Source organism: Diospyros lotus, chromosome 5 (genome assembly GCF_014633365.1).
Source record: "Diospyros lotus cultivar Yz01 chromosome 5, ASM1463336v1, whole genome shotgun sequence".
NCBI lineage: Eukaryota > Viridiplantae > Streptophyta > Magnoliopsida > Ericales > Ebenaceae > Diospyros > Diospyros lotus.
The window spans coordinates 17,486,778-17,498,932 of NC_068342.1; the positions used below are offsets into that span (position 1 = coordinate 17,486,778).

General features: G+C 33.2%; 1 pseudogene; it reads right to left on the reverse strand.

Moving 5' to 3' along the window:
* Positions 1 to 11,368: 11,368 nt before the first annotated feature.
* On the reverse strand, positions 11,369 to 11,460 carry LOC127802964 (U6 spliceosomal RNA; annotated as a pseudogene).
* Positions 11,461 to 12,155: the final 695 nt, after the last annotated feature.

Below are 12,155 nucleotides of genomic sequence, written 5' to 3' on the forward strand. Positions count from 1 at the left end.
TAAGGGTATCTTTGGGAGAGCCATTCCATTCATTTAAGTAATGGAATTGAATTGAGTGATACGTACCAGTTAAATAATTTTTGTAAGTATTTTTATTTATTTTAAATTATATGGGCTTGAATAAAATAAACTAATTTATCTATTATTTTTATTATTTTTCAACGTATTCTCAACTTTCATTTCATTTCCTTTCTTTTTATTTCATCCATTTATAATTCATTTCATTTTATTTTATTACTAAATCACTCTAAAACATAACTTTATGGCATGAACAATTAGATGACTAATCTCTTGCTTGCATCGAGCAACTTTATGTTGCCGACATAAGCCCCATAGAATGGATAGGGGAACACAAGGGTGCAAGGAGATGGGACGCACGCAATAAGGGAGGGAGTGTTGGGTAGGGGGAGTAACATGTCAATTCTATGCACAACTATCACTCATCTAAATAGCATATTTAGCTTACGTTTTATAATGGGGCATTTATGAGTTGTAGTGTTTAAAAAAAAAAATTAATACCTTTAAGTTGTTAAATTGTTTGAATAAAATACATTTTAAGTTATCATCATATAATTTTTCTTTTTACTAATTAATATATTATAAGAATAAAAAAAAAAAAACTATACAAAAATGACCAAAAGACTAGCTAAGGCAAACTTTGAGCCCAGAAAACAACCACCAACAAAAACAATTGACCTCACACAGCAAAATAGTGTGTTTTGTCTAAAATCAATTGTCTCAATCTTGATTTGTTAGCCATACACTTTATCTCAAAATATGAGAATACACTCATGCATTCCAAAATTAAAACTCTTGAGCCAACTATGCTCATTTACCCATAATTTCACACATTTGTCTCTCACAAAAATCTCGTGTATATGGTCCATTAAATCCAACTAAATTGCTAGATAGAAAAGTTGATGGTCCTTTATAAGCTACACACATTATTAACTGGTTAAAAGCCTCCAATAGACTCCCTTTTACTCAAAGTCAGACACCATGTTGGCACACCCTGAGTAATACTAGATAGTACAATCGTAGTTCTTAAGGAACTCCATGCACCATCACTGCCTCATGTTTAGCTCCTTATATGGGACCACACACCTCAAACTCTTATGGTCGATAAACACACCGAATGCCTCACTATACAATTAATGTCTCCATAGTTTCAAAGCATGTACTATAACTATCAACTCCATGTCATGGATCAAGTAGTTCAACTCATACCTCTTCAATTGGCATGATTCATATGTGATTACCTATTCGTGATGTATCAACACATAGCCTAACCCTATCTTCAAGACTTTGATATAGACAACATACCCTCCAGGTTAATTAGGCATCACCGGAATAGATGTAGAGGTCAACCAGCCCTTAAGCTCCTAAAAACTCACCTCATACTTGGCAGACTATTCAAACTTGGCTCTTTTTTACATAAGTCTCATCAAAGGTGTAGCTATTTTCGAGGATCCCTTCCACAAATCTCCAACTGTAGCTTGCTAACCCTAAGAAACTTCATACCTTAGTCACGTTAGTTAACTACCTCCAACCCTTTACAACTTAAATCTTGGTAATTGGATCCATTGTTATCCCTTGGGGTAAGATCACATATCCTAAGAACTCCACTTGAGATAGCCAAAACTCATAATTCAAGAACTTGCCATACAATTGGTTTTCCCGTAACATTTGACAATTGACCTAGCCCATTAAGCTTCCTATTTTATCTATATATATAGTACTTTATTGATCTATACATATAAATACATATGTATACATATATTTCAACATTTAACCTACTCACTTTGTCAAATAAATTTTCTTCAAACTGAACTAATTTATTTCCTTAAGCCTCCAAATATTTTAAAAATAATTTAGGGAGTTACAACCAACTCCCCTTAAAGAAGTTTTGTTCTTGAAATTTTTCTTAACTTATATTTGTAGCCTCCAACAAATAAAATGGGCTATCATTTGATCCAAACGTTGAGTTTCATTAAAGAGTAAAAAATATCACAACATTTTGGAAGGGTACACTGAGTTTTGCCACTCCATTTCCATTTGCTCAAACAAGTAAGGACATTTCTTCTTAATGGCATCCTCGAACTCCCATGTTGCTCTTTTCTCTAGATGGTTTCTCCATTGAATCTTGACCAACAAGATAACCTTGTTCCTCAAGACTTGCTCGTGATAATCCAAGATTCACTTTAGTGACTCTGGTATGTGCTTTTATAGTTGTTACACATATAAGATGTTATAAATGTTGGACAGACTCATTGGAAGTTCCAAAAGATATGCCAATGGCCTGATTCATTCCATAATCAAGAATGATTCTATATATCATGGCCTCAACATCCTTCTTCTACCGTCCCTTGTTACCAGATGTCATGGTGATAACTTAAGATACACCTGATCTCCTATCTCAAATTCTAAGTCGCATCACCTCTGGTTGATGTACAACTTCTATTGACTCTATGCCACTCAAATTCTCTCCTAGATTTGTTGTATCTTCTTAGTCATCTCTCACACCAACTCAGGTCCCATAACCTACTTTGTTCAACTTTAGTCCAACAAATGAGCGATCAATACTTTCTTCCATATAATGCCTTGTAAAGAGTCATCCCAATGCTATTGTGGTAGTTATTATTATATGTGAACTCCACCGACAGTAAATAGTCCTCCCAACTGCCCTTAAAGTCTATGGAGCAAACCCTCAACACATCCTCAAGCATTTGGATTCATCTTTTTTGATTTTTCATCAATTTGCAAGTGATAAATAGTGTTAAGCTTCAACTGAGTCCCTAGGAACTATTATAGACTTTTCCAAAATCTCGAAGAAAATCTCGGGTCTTAATTTGAGATTTTGCTCATATGTGCTCCATGGAGCCTGACTATCTCATCAATTTACTACTCCACAAACTTGTGCATAGGCTGATCCATTCTCATTATGAAAAGGTGTGTGAATGAGTGGGCAAGAAGGGTCGCACAATGTGACACGTGTAAATGAGTAAAAATTGATCATAAAAAACTGATGGTTCAAATGCGACCTATAAAGATATGTATGAGTGTGCACACAAAAGGAGGGTGAATTGGGTGTTTCAAAACTTTTAAGTTTCTTTAAGATTTTGAAAAATAATGTTGTAAGTATAAGGTGAAGACTGAAATAGGAAAATTAGAAGTAAGTGTTGAAATGAAAATAATGCAACACAAGAGATTTATAATGGTTTGGTACAACCAAGCCTACTCTACAACCTTAGCTCTTCACCAAGGATTTTTCAATAGTTTATTACCTATTTTAGCTTTTATAGATTCAGTTATAATCTCAACTTTTACAAAATCAGTTAAAAGCTTTGCTTTTAAGAGATCAACAGTAACCTTTACAAGCCTTTCCAAGGGATAAGGAAACAACCTTTACAGCAAATTTGGAAAAGAAAATAATTGAGCAAAAGCTCACAATGAAACACAAACAACCTTAAAAGAATATGAATGAATGAAGAAGAGAGATTTAAAATATAATTAGAGAGAATAAAATGATGGGAAGTAAAAGCACTTCATTCTCTCACACGGTTTCAAAGATTTGAAGGTAGGAGAATACATGAAATGTTGTCTTTGATTAGCTCAAATTTTCTTTTTCCTTCTTTTCTTTTTCATTCTCCTCGAGAGAATTCTTATTAGAATTAGCTTTCGTTTCTTCAATGCACTTAATAACTTTATACTAAAAAATAACAACTTGAAGACCAATGAATCAACAAATAATATTATACTTTTGCATTCCAACGATTAGTATTTGTCCTTGAAGTTTAAACATTGATAAATTACATGAAAGTTCATTCAGACAACTTTTGTAATGGTCATATTGTCTGAAAATCAAAAACTGTGCGCATTTAATGTTGTCTATAACAGTTATATTTTTTAATTTCAACACTATATTAGTCAAATAAAACATGATGTTACTCGAATAAGATGCACAGTTAGTTGAGTTATCTTAAGAATTAGTCGATTAAGTTCAGATGTTACTCGACTGCTTGATAAGATTACTCAATTAAGCTCATCAATGGTATTAGTCATTACTCAACTAAAACGTATGTTACTTGACTAAAGAATGATGATACTCGATGTAATATCCCAATTTTAAATAAATAAATATGATGTTATTTGGTGAAATATTGCGTACTTTGTGACATTAAGAGAATCTGAGAGACAGTTTAAAGATCTCAAATAACCAAATTGACAGAAGGGAATACCCTAGTACGTACATGCCCAAAAGAAAGAGATATCCAAGACAAACGTATTAAGATAGGATTTTTAATGCCTAAAGAAACCCAATCGGAGACTGTTTTCAATACAACTTCGATACAACCTAGAAAACTAAATTAGCGTAAGAGACTTCCAAAAAGACACCAGAACCTTGAGAAAAGTTAAATTTTGCATAAGAAACAACCCTGAAGAGGGTTCGAGGTAAAACGATCAAGTTTCTATCAAGCGTGATTTCTCACAAGTTTTGAACCTAAGTGTAATTTTTGAATTTTTGTCGAAAAATGGTAAAACGAAACTCGGAGTGCATTTTATGAAAAATGAAACTCTAAGGGTCATAGGGGAATTTTTGGGAACTCAATGGGCATCTCGGAAAGGCCTAAAAAATACTTAGAAAATTTAGGGGATCAAAATGCAAAAAAAAAATAAAAATGAAGAATGTGAAGCAGCCATGGTCGTCGGCCACCACTGTCATCATCGACCAGCCACCGGTCGGTGCCGTTAAGGCCATCTAAGGACATGAGCATGGGCCCCACATCATGGGGAGTTGATTTGGTAGGTCATGGGTCGAGAAAAGGCCAGGAATGGTCGAGATCGAGTAATGTACAAATAAGCATGGATGCGCCTCACCGAAAATTCAAGAAAGAGATTTTCGAAGCAAATCATCGAGATTTGAGGCGAAGAAAGGTCATATCAAGAATTAATGACTTGGATTAGATTAGGTATGGCTCGTTTAAGTCTCAAGAACATGTATAAATAGAGGTTCGAATGTGGTCGAATGCATCAAAGTTTAAGCTTCAATTTTCTTACGTTTGAGAGCAAATCAAGAGTCATGAATAAGGGGCTTTTGCTTTCAATGGTGTGAGGATTGTTTCTGGAGATTTTAAAAAAATTTCAAAGTGTTTTGAGGGGGTAATCGAGGGTGGCCGAAAGCTCGAGGCGATGGCTAAATTCTATTGGTTTTTTGACATTTTAAGGTACTTTTGAGTGTTGTTTCAGGCCAAGAGGGGTACCAAATGATATTTCACTCTTAGTAATAAAATAGTTTTGATAATGACTATATGAAAATCAATTTCTACTATATGGATTATATGAATGAGAAAATGCATTTTTAGTATATAAATCTTAAAGCAAGATATGAAATATTGAGTATACTTGTTAAGATTGATTTGTTTCAAATTATAACCTTTGATAATTTCAACTTGCTTGTTAAGATTGATTTATTTCAAATTATAACTCTTGATAATCTCAACTTGCTTTCAAGATGATCAAAATGAGTTTTTAAAAGAATCGAATAAGGATGTATTGAAAATTCAAGATTTTCAAAAGAATAGTCGACTATCAGGTTCATTCTGTTGACTATGCATTGAAATAGTCGACTATTTTGATTGTTCTGTCGACTATTCAAGCATCTGTCGACTATTTTAACATCTGTCGACTATCGAGTAAGGATAGTCGACAATGCCTTCTGATCTGTCGACTATTTTTGTTCATGAAATTCAAAAATTTCTTCACATTTCAGCAACTGTCGACTATTCAAGTATGTCTGTCGACTATTGGATTTTTGTATTAGAAATAGTTGACTATCAGTTTATGTCTATCGACTATTCTTAATTTTACTTGTAAAAATAGTCGACTAATCTTTTTCTCTGTTGACTATTGTGTTTCACAGATTTTATAATGGCTAGTTTTTTGTTGCATTAAATGCTCGCCAACCACCCACAACGGTCCAAAATTCAAACATACCCACCATCAACTATAAATAGGTGGTTGAAGATGCATTAAAGGCTGCTGAAAAACCATTGAATATCTTGAACGATCGTGCCTTCACTGTTATATCGAATTTCATCTTTTTTTCTCTCTGTACTCTCATTTAAGAGGCTTTGATATATACTGTTCTATTACTTTTAAGCCTCGTTTATTTATTTAAAGAGAGAAAATTGTAACTAAGAGTTGTACTCTTAGATTCTCTACTTCATTGTTTGTATTTCTTCCTAACAGTAGCTAGAGGGCCATTAAATTGGGAGGTTGTACATTGCCTAGTCAAGGACTAGAGGACCTGCTCATATTGAGTAGGGGGTTGATAGTGATATTGGTTTTAAAATCCTTAGTGGATAACTAAGGTAGTGGATTAAGCTTGGAAGGCTGAACCACTATAAATATGTGTCTTCACTACTCTTTATACTTTCTCTTTTAAGTTTGCATCGTTGCACTTTTGACTTTGTGTAATCATCAATAAGACCACATAATTATTCCTCTTTACACAAAAATATTTTCACTTTCCAAAAGAATTTTTTTTATATACCAATTCACCCTCCCTCTTGGTGGATACCACATCAGCTCAATTCTATCACCAAAGTGATTGCCCGAATGTGAGCTTTCCAGAGGTATGAGAAAATCCAAGATCAGAGCATAGCGGGGGACCGGAGCAAGGTAAAAGACGACCAGCGCGTAGCTTTCACGCTCTAGTCAACCTTCTAGGCTCATGGTCAATGCGTGGGGGCGCGTGCAAGGTTGGTATTTTCTGGAAAAAAAATTAGAAAAATATTTTAGGAATTTCTATTGCAAAATTATTTAGAGAAAAAATTTAAAAGATATTTATTTGGGAATTTTTTAAAAGAGAATAGGGGAAAAAATAAGAGAAAAATTATGGAAAATAGATTATTGAAAGTCATGAATAAAGCCAATGATTATTGAGGAGTCAAGATTTGATCAAGAGTATGGTTATTAGATCTTAGCACGTAAACCGAGGTCATCACGAATTTCGAGATTTCAGTAATAAGTCGCATTCAAAGATGAGTGGTTCTACCAAATTAAATGTAAATTTCTTGCAAAATGATATGATTTGAAAGTAGTGCAATCCTACACCCAGTTTTATGTAAATTATTGTATCATGTTGTCATGCCTTGATGTGAATATGTCATGTAGACTGCATTTACATACTATGATAAATATGCATATATACATATTGATATTATTGATCATGCATCGCATAACGGTTTGAGAGTACAGGTCAGTACCGCTACTTTACCAAGGGTGCACCCATACACCTCAACATGGTCATGAAGCCGAAAAAATAGGAAGTAGCATTAAGTTACGGTCGGCTCAAACTGAAAGGAAAAGGAAAAGACATGTTGCATATTGCATCCATGCACGAAGTATGATTATTGTACCCTTACTTAGATGATTCATCATCTAACCTGGGCTTTGCCCCTGGAATATTCAAACGTTCCAGATGGATATTGTAGCAAAAACGAGGATGAAATAGGCATGTAATGGCACTTAGCAAAATGCATGATGTAATGGCTTTATGATTATGCTATCTATGTATTTAAGTTCTGCTACTTTAAATTCTAAACGCTTTGAAGAATGATGATATATAACCTTATTTATGGTTAATGTTAAAGTTAATGTTCGATTCTAACTTCCGCATTTGATGTTTATGATAATTCTCATTTGAGATAGATGAATAAAAATTTTGGGATAGATATAAGAAATGATATGGTTTTGCGTTTGTTTTGAAAAAGAAAAAAAATTATTTTCCAAAATTGTCCCAAGTTATAACACGCTTGGAAAACGGAGTGTTATAATTGATATCAGAGCAACTAGTCCTTGATTAGTGGTTAATTTTGTAAAATTTTGTTATAATTATAACCTCTATTTTGATTTTAAATTGGTTTAATTGAATAGTTATTTAAAATATATATAATATATATCTATAATATATAATATATATAAATTGAATGCCATGCGTGAAGCATATATATGTAATATATAACATATATATAATATAAAATAACATTTGAATTACAGGCATGCGTGAACTATTAAATTGGAGGCTCGAATCATTAAAGTTCAAGGAAATATATAATATATAAAAATTGAATGCCATGCGTGAAGCATATATATGTAATATATAACATATATATATAATATAAAATAATATTTGAATTACAGGCATGCATGAACTATTAAATTGGAGGCTCGAATCATTAAAGTTCAAGGAAGACCCACATTTAATTGCAAGTTGGAATGAAGAAATGGCCCAGCGCATGCCCATTAAATTGAAAGCCCAAGGCCCAGCGCATGTTTAAGGCCCAACTTGAGCAGCCTATGGAAGACATCATTTGGAGAAGGCCCAAGCATTTTTAATCTTAATGAATGTCCAAGGATTTTTAATCCTAATGAAGACCAAAAATCCAATTGTAGAAATTTATTTCTATTTTTAAATATTTGTTTTATGAGTGCTTTATTATGTGTGTATTTTAGCTAAAATCTATTTAACTTTAAGTGCGTATTTGAGCTAAAATCCATTTAACTTTAGGTGTGTAAGTACCCATGAGATATAATTATGTCTAGTTGAATAATTGAAATTGTGTTATTTGTATTGCATCTTGTGGGCTATAAATAGCTCACTTGATTACACTTGTAAGGTGCGATTATTATACTTGAATAAAAACTTAGTTGTTTTCTTAGATTTTCTCTTTGAGAATTGTTCTTGTTCTCTCTTCTTTTCTCTATTATTTTCTCTTGTGATCTTACTTTCTTTCTTTCTTCTCTTGAATTCTTATATCATTTATTATTACTTTATTATCTACTGCCTAAATGGCCAGTTAATTTCTGCTATTTTAATTTCTACAATTTTAATTCACGTCTTTTTATTATCCACCGCCTAAATGACCGGTTAATTTCTGCTATTTTAATTCCTGTCATTTAAACTTTGTTATTTAAATTACGCTATTTAAATTCCTATCAATTAACTTTTAAATGGAGATGAGTAGCTAAATCCAATCTTGGGTTAAACCAATGACAGTGTCCAATGCTAATGATTTCCAAAAAAAGTTGTGTTTTAAATGAGTAACATTAATTTAATTAATTTCAGTATAAGTGTGTATTAATTATTGAGAAATCACTAGGTTTGGATTAGAGCGTAAGCCTAACTTAGAGCTTTCATGCCACACATAGGAGTTCCTAGAACTGGAAACGCTATCATATCTAAACCCGGATGATTAATTTAGTTATTTTGTGTATTAATTGCAATTGGATTTATGGTAGTTGCTTAAATTAGAATCCCGCATATCATGTATGGAGATTGCTTAAACTAGAATTATATATCATCATCTCTAATTGCATTTAATAACAAACCCTTATATCTGAAATTAAATTAATGTTGCTAATCTTTTCTGCTAAAAATTGGAGATCAACGGGTTGGTGCTGAAATTATCTTAACTCAAGTACTAGCCAATTTTATATTCTCACATTTAGCGTTTATTTCAACTTCTGTGTTGCTTTATTTCCTAGTATCTGTTATTTGAAAATCCATAAAAATTCTTGTTACCAATTCGTCCAAATGCGTGTGCATGTGTGTGACATTTTTTTTCTTTTGCCATAAATAAATCTCTCAGTGGACGATTTGGACTCATCCAGAAAATACAAATTTAAATTTGGACTACAACTGCACTCGTACACTGATGAGTATAAACATCTCACCAAAATAAAGAAAAAAATATAAAAGTTTATTGTATTTTTTTTTTTCTTTAATTACAAGGTGAAAGTGCAGCCAGTCCCGGCTCTTCTCCCCTTTGGGGGATGCCATCCTAGAAGCCTACCAAAAGTCGCTTCTTGTTCAAGCCCTCACGCCCCGGCGCCACTTCTCGCTTTCATCGGATCATCTTCTCCAAGGGTTGGCTCTAATACCACTTATAACATCCCGCATCGAGCGATAGGAATGATCGTATCAACTTTACCCTGATGGGCCTATGCGAACTTCCCAGGGGTCGCTCATCCTTAAGCTACCCTAGCTCAAGCACGCTTAACCTGGGAGTTTTTTATCCACATTCAGCCCAAAAGATATTCAGCTGGTATTGTTTCCTTTTTTACTATCGTCAATATATATACTAGCTTCTCTAGAATCCTTTCTTGTACTTAACATTGGGTTCTCGGGGTATTACAATATACCATTGACGGAATTTGCATATAATAATAGTTATTATAGTAGTATTCGAATCGCTCCTTATGAGGCACTATATAGAAGGAAGTGTTGATTGCCCATTTGTTGAACTGATATCAAAGAGAAATAGATTACGGAACTCGAGTTGGTATGAGAGACAACTGAGAAGATACAACAAATCTAAGAGAGTATCCGAGCTACACAGAAGACAAAAGTCATACATTGAATAGAGATAACACAACTTGGAATTTAAGGTATGAGATTGATTGTATCTCAAGTTGTCTTCCAAGCATTTGGAAAAATGAGACAACAAGAAAAGGAAGTTAACTCCACGATACATAGGACCATATCTGATCATGAAAGAAATTAGGTCGTTGGCATATTGTTCGTTACTTTCGATGAGTTTATCCAATATTCACAATGTCTTTCACTTGTCACAACTTTGAAAGCACTTACCGAACCTAACGCATGAGATTTGCATAGAGACAATCAAACTTAGAGATAATTTGACTTATCTAGAGTCACTAAAGCTAATCTTGGATTGCCACAAGCAAATTATGAGGAACAAGGTGATCTCATTGTTTGAGAAAATGGAAGTAGAGTCAAAAAACTATAACACCCCAAGTTTAAAAGTCCTAAACCTAGATGTGTTGACATTCACCTTACTTTAAATGCAAAAATTATTTTATTTTTAGCTTTTTTTTTAATAAAATTCTATAAAAGTTTCGACAGAGTGTCCCTTGTAAATTAGACTTAGCCAACCTATAGAGGAACAACAAACCCACAACAATAGAAATATTAACCAACTAAACCAAAACTATCTTATTTGAAACTTCAAGATTAAACATTTAAGGAAATGGGTAAATAAATGAATAACGAACAAGACAAGTCCAAAACTAAAACCCTATGCCATGGGTCACTGGGTGAGTCTGCCTCCAAGCGATCTCCTCAACTCATCTAGCTCTCATCACCTGAAACGTGAAGAAAATAAAGAGGTGAGCTAAAGCTCAGCAAGTAAACTCCATGCACATGATGCATGCTTGTGATATGCAAAGTTTGAATAAAGTTCGAAAAATGTATCCCGATTTATTTTAACTTTTCAAAACATTTCATTACTATCGTGAGCTCACAGGGTGTGTCATCTAGCCAATCAAAATGCAGTAGGCAATTCTTATTTGGATCTATTTCTTGATTTGTGCGTGTCATCCTTGCGTAGGGGCCATGCTAATCTTCTCTGTATCGAGTTGTAACACCGAATGTCATTTTACATGCATTTATAAATTTTGCGTAATTTTATTGCTTATGCCTATATAAATGATTTAATTATAATTATTACTATCGATTATTGAGCCTTGTTATGCAGTGGAAGGAAATGGATGCCATCACGCTCAATGTGCGAATTAGAAAAAAAAAATTATAATTTGTTATTATGCAGTTCAATGTGTTACTATTGATTTAAAAATTTCTAAGTGTATTATAATTTAATCAAATTCAATTCAAGTGGCTAAATGTATTTATTTGGGTTTGAAATTTTTAAATAGCACTCAATAGGATCTAGAACACAAATTAATTTAATGTTGGGTTTAATTTATAAGAGACTCATTATTGGCCCAATGGGTGAGAAAAAAAAAAAAAAAACCCAAAAGCCCAATTAAAGCCCATGCTACTCAAGACCTAATAAAAAAAAAAGAGAAAAAAACCTTAATACATCTCTTTTCCCCCTTCCAAACCCCACCTCCCTCTCTTTCCCTCACACATCTCACTTCTCTTTTCTCTCAACACACACATCACCCCTCAACAAGAAGAAGAAGAAAAAGAAGAAGAATAAGAAGAATAAGGAGGAGAAGGTAACTTTTCTTTTATTTAATTTTCTCCAAATCAGCCTTTAATAAGATTTGTATTTTACATACAATATATATACATATATGTGGTATAATACATATGAATGGTTTGATTT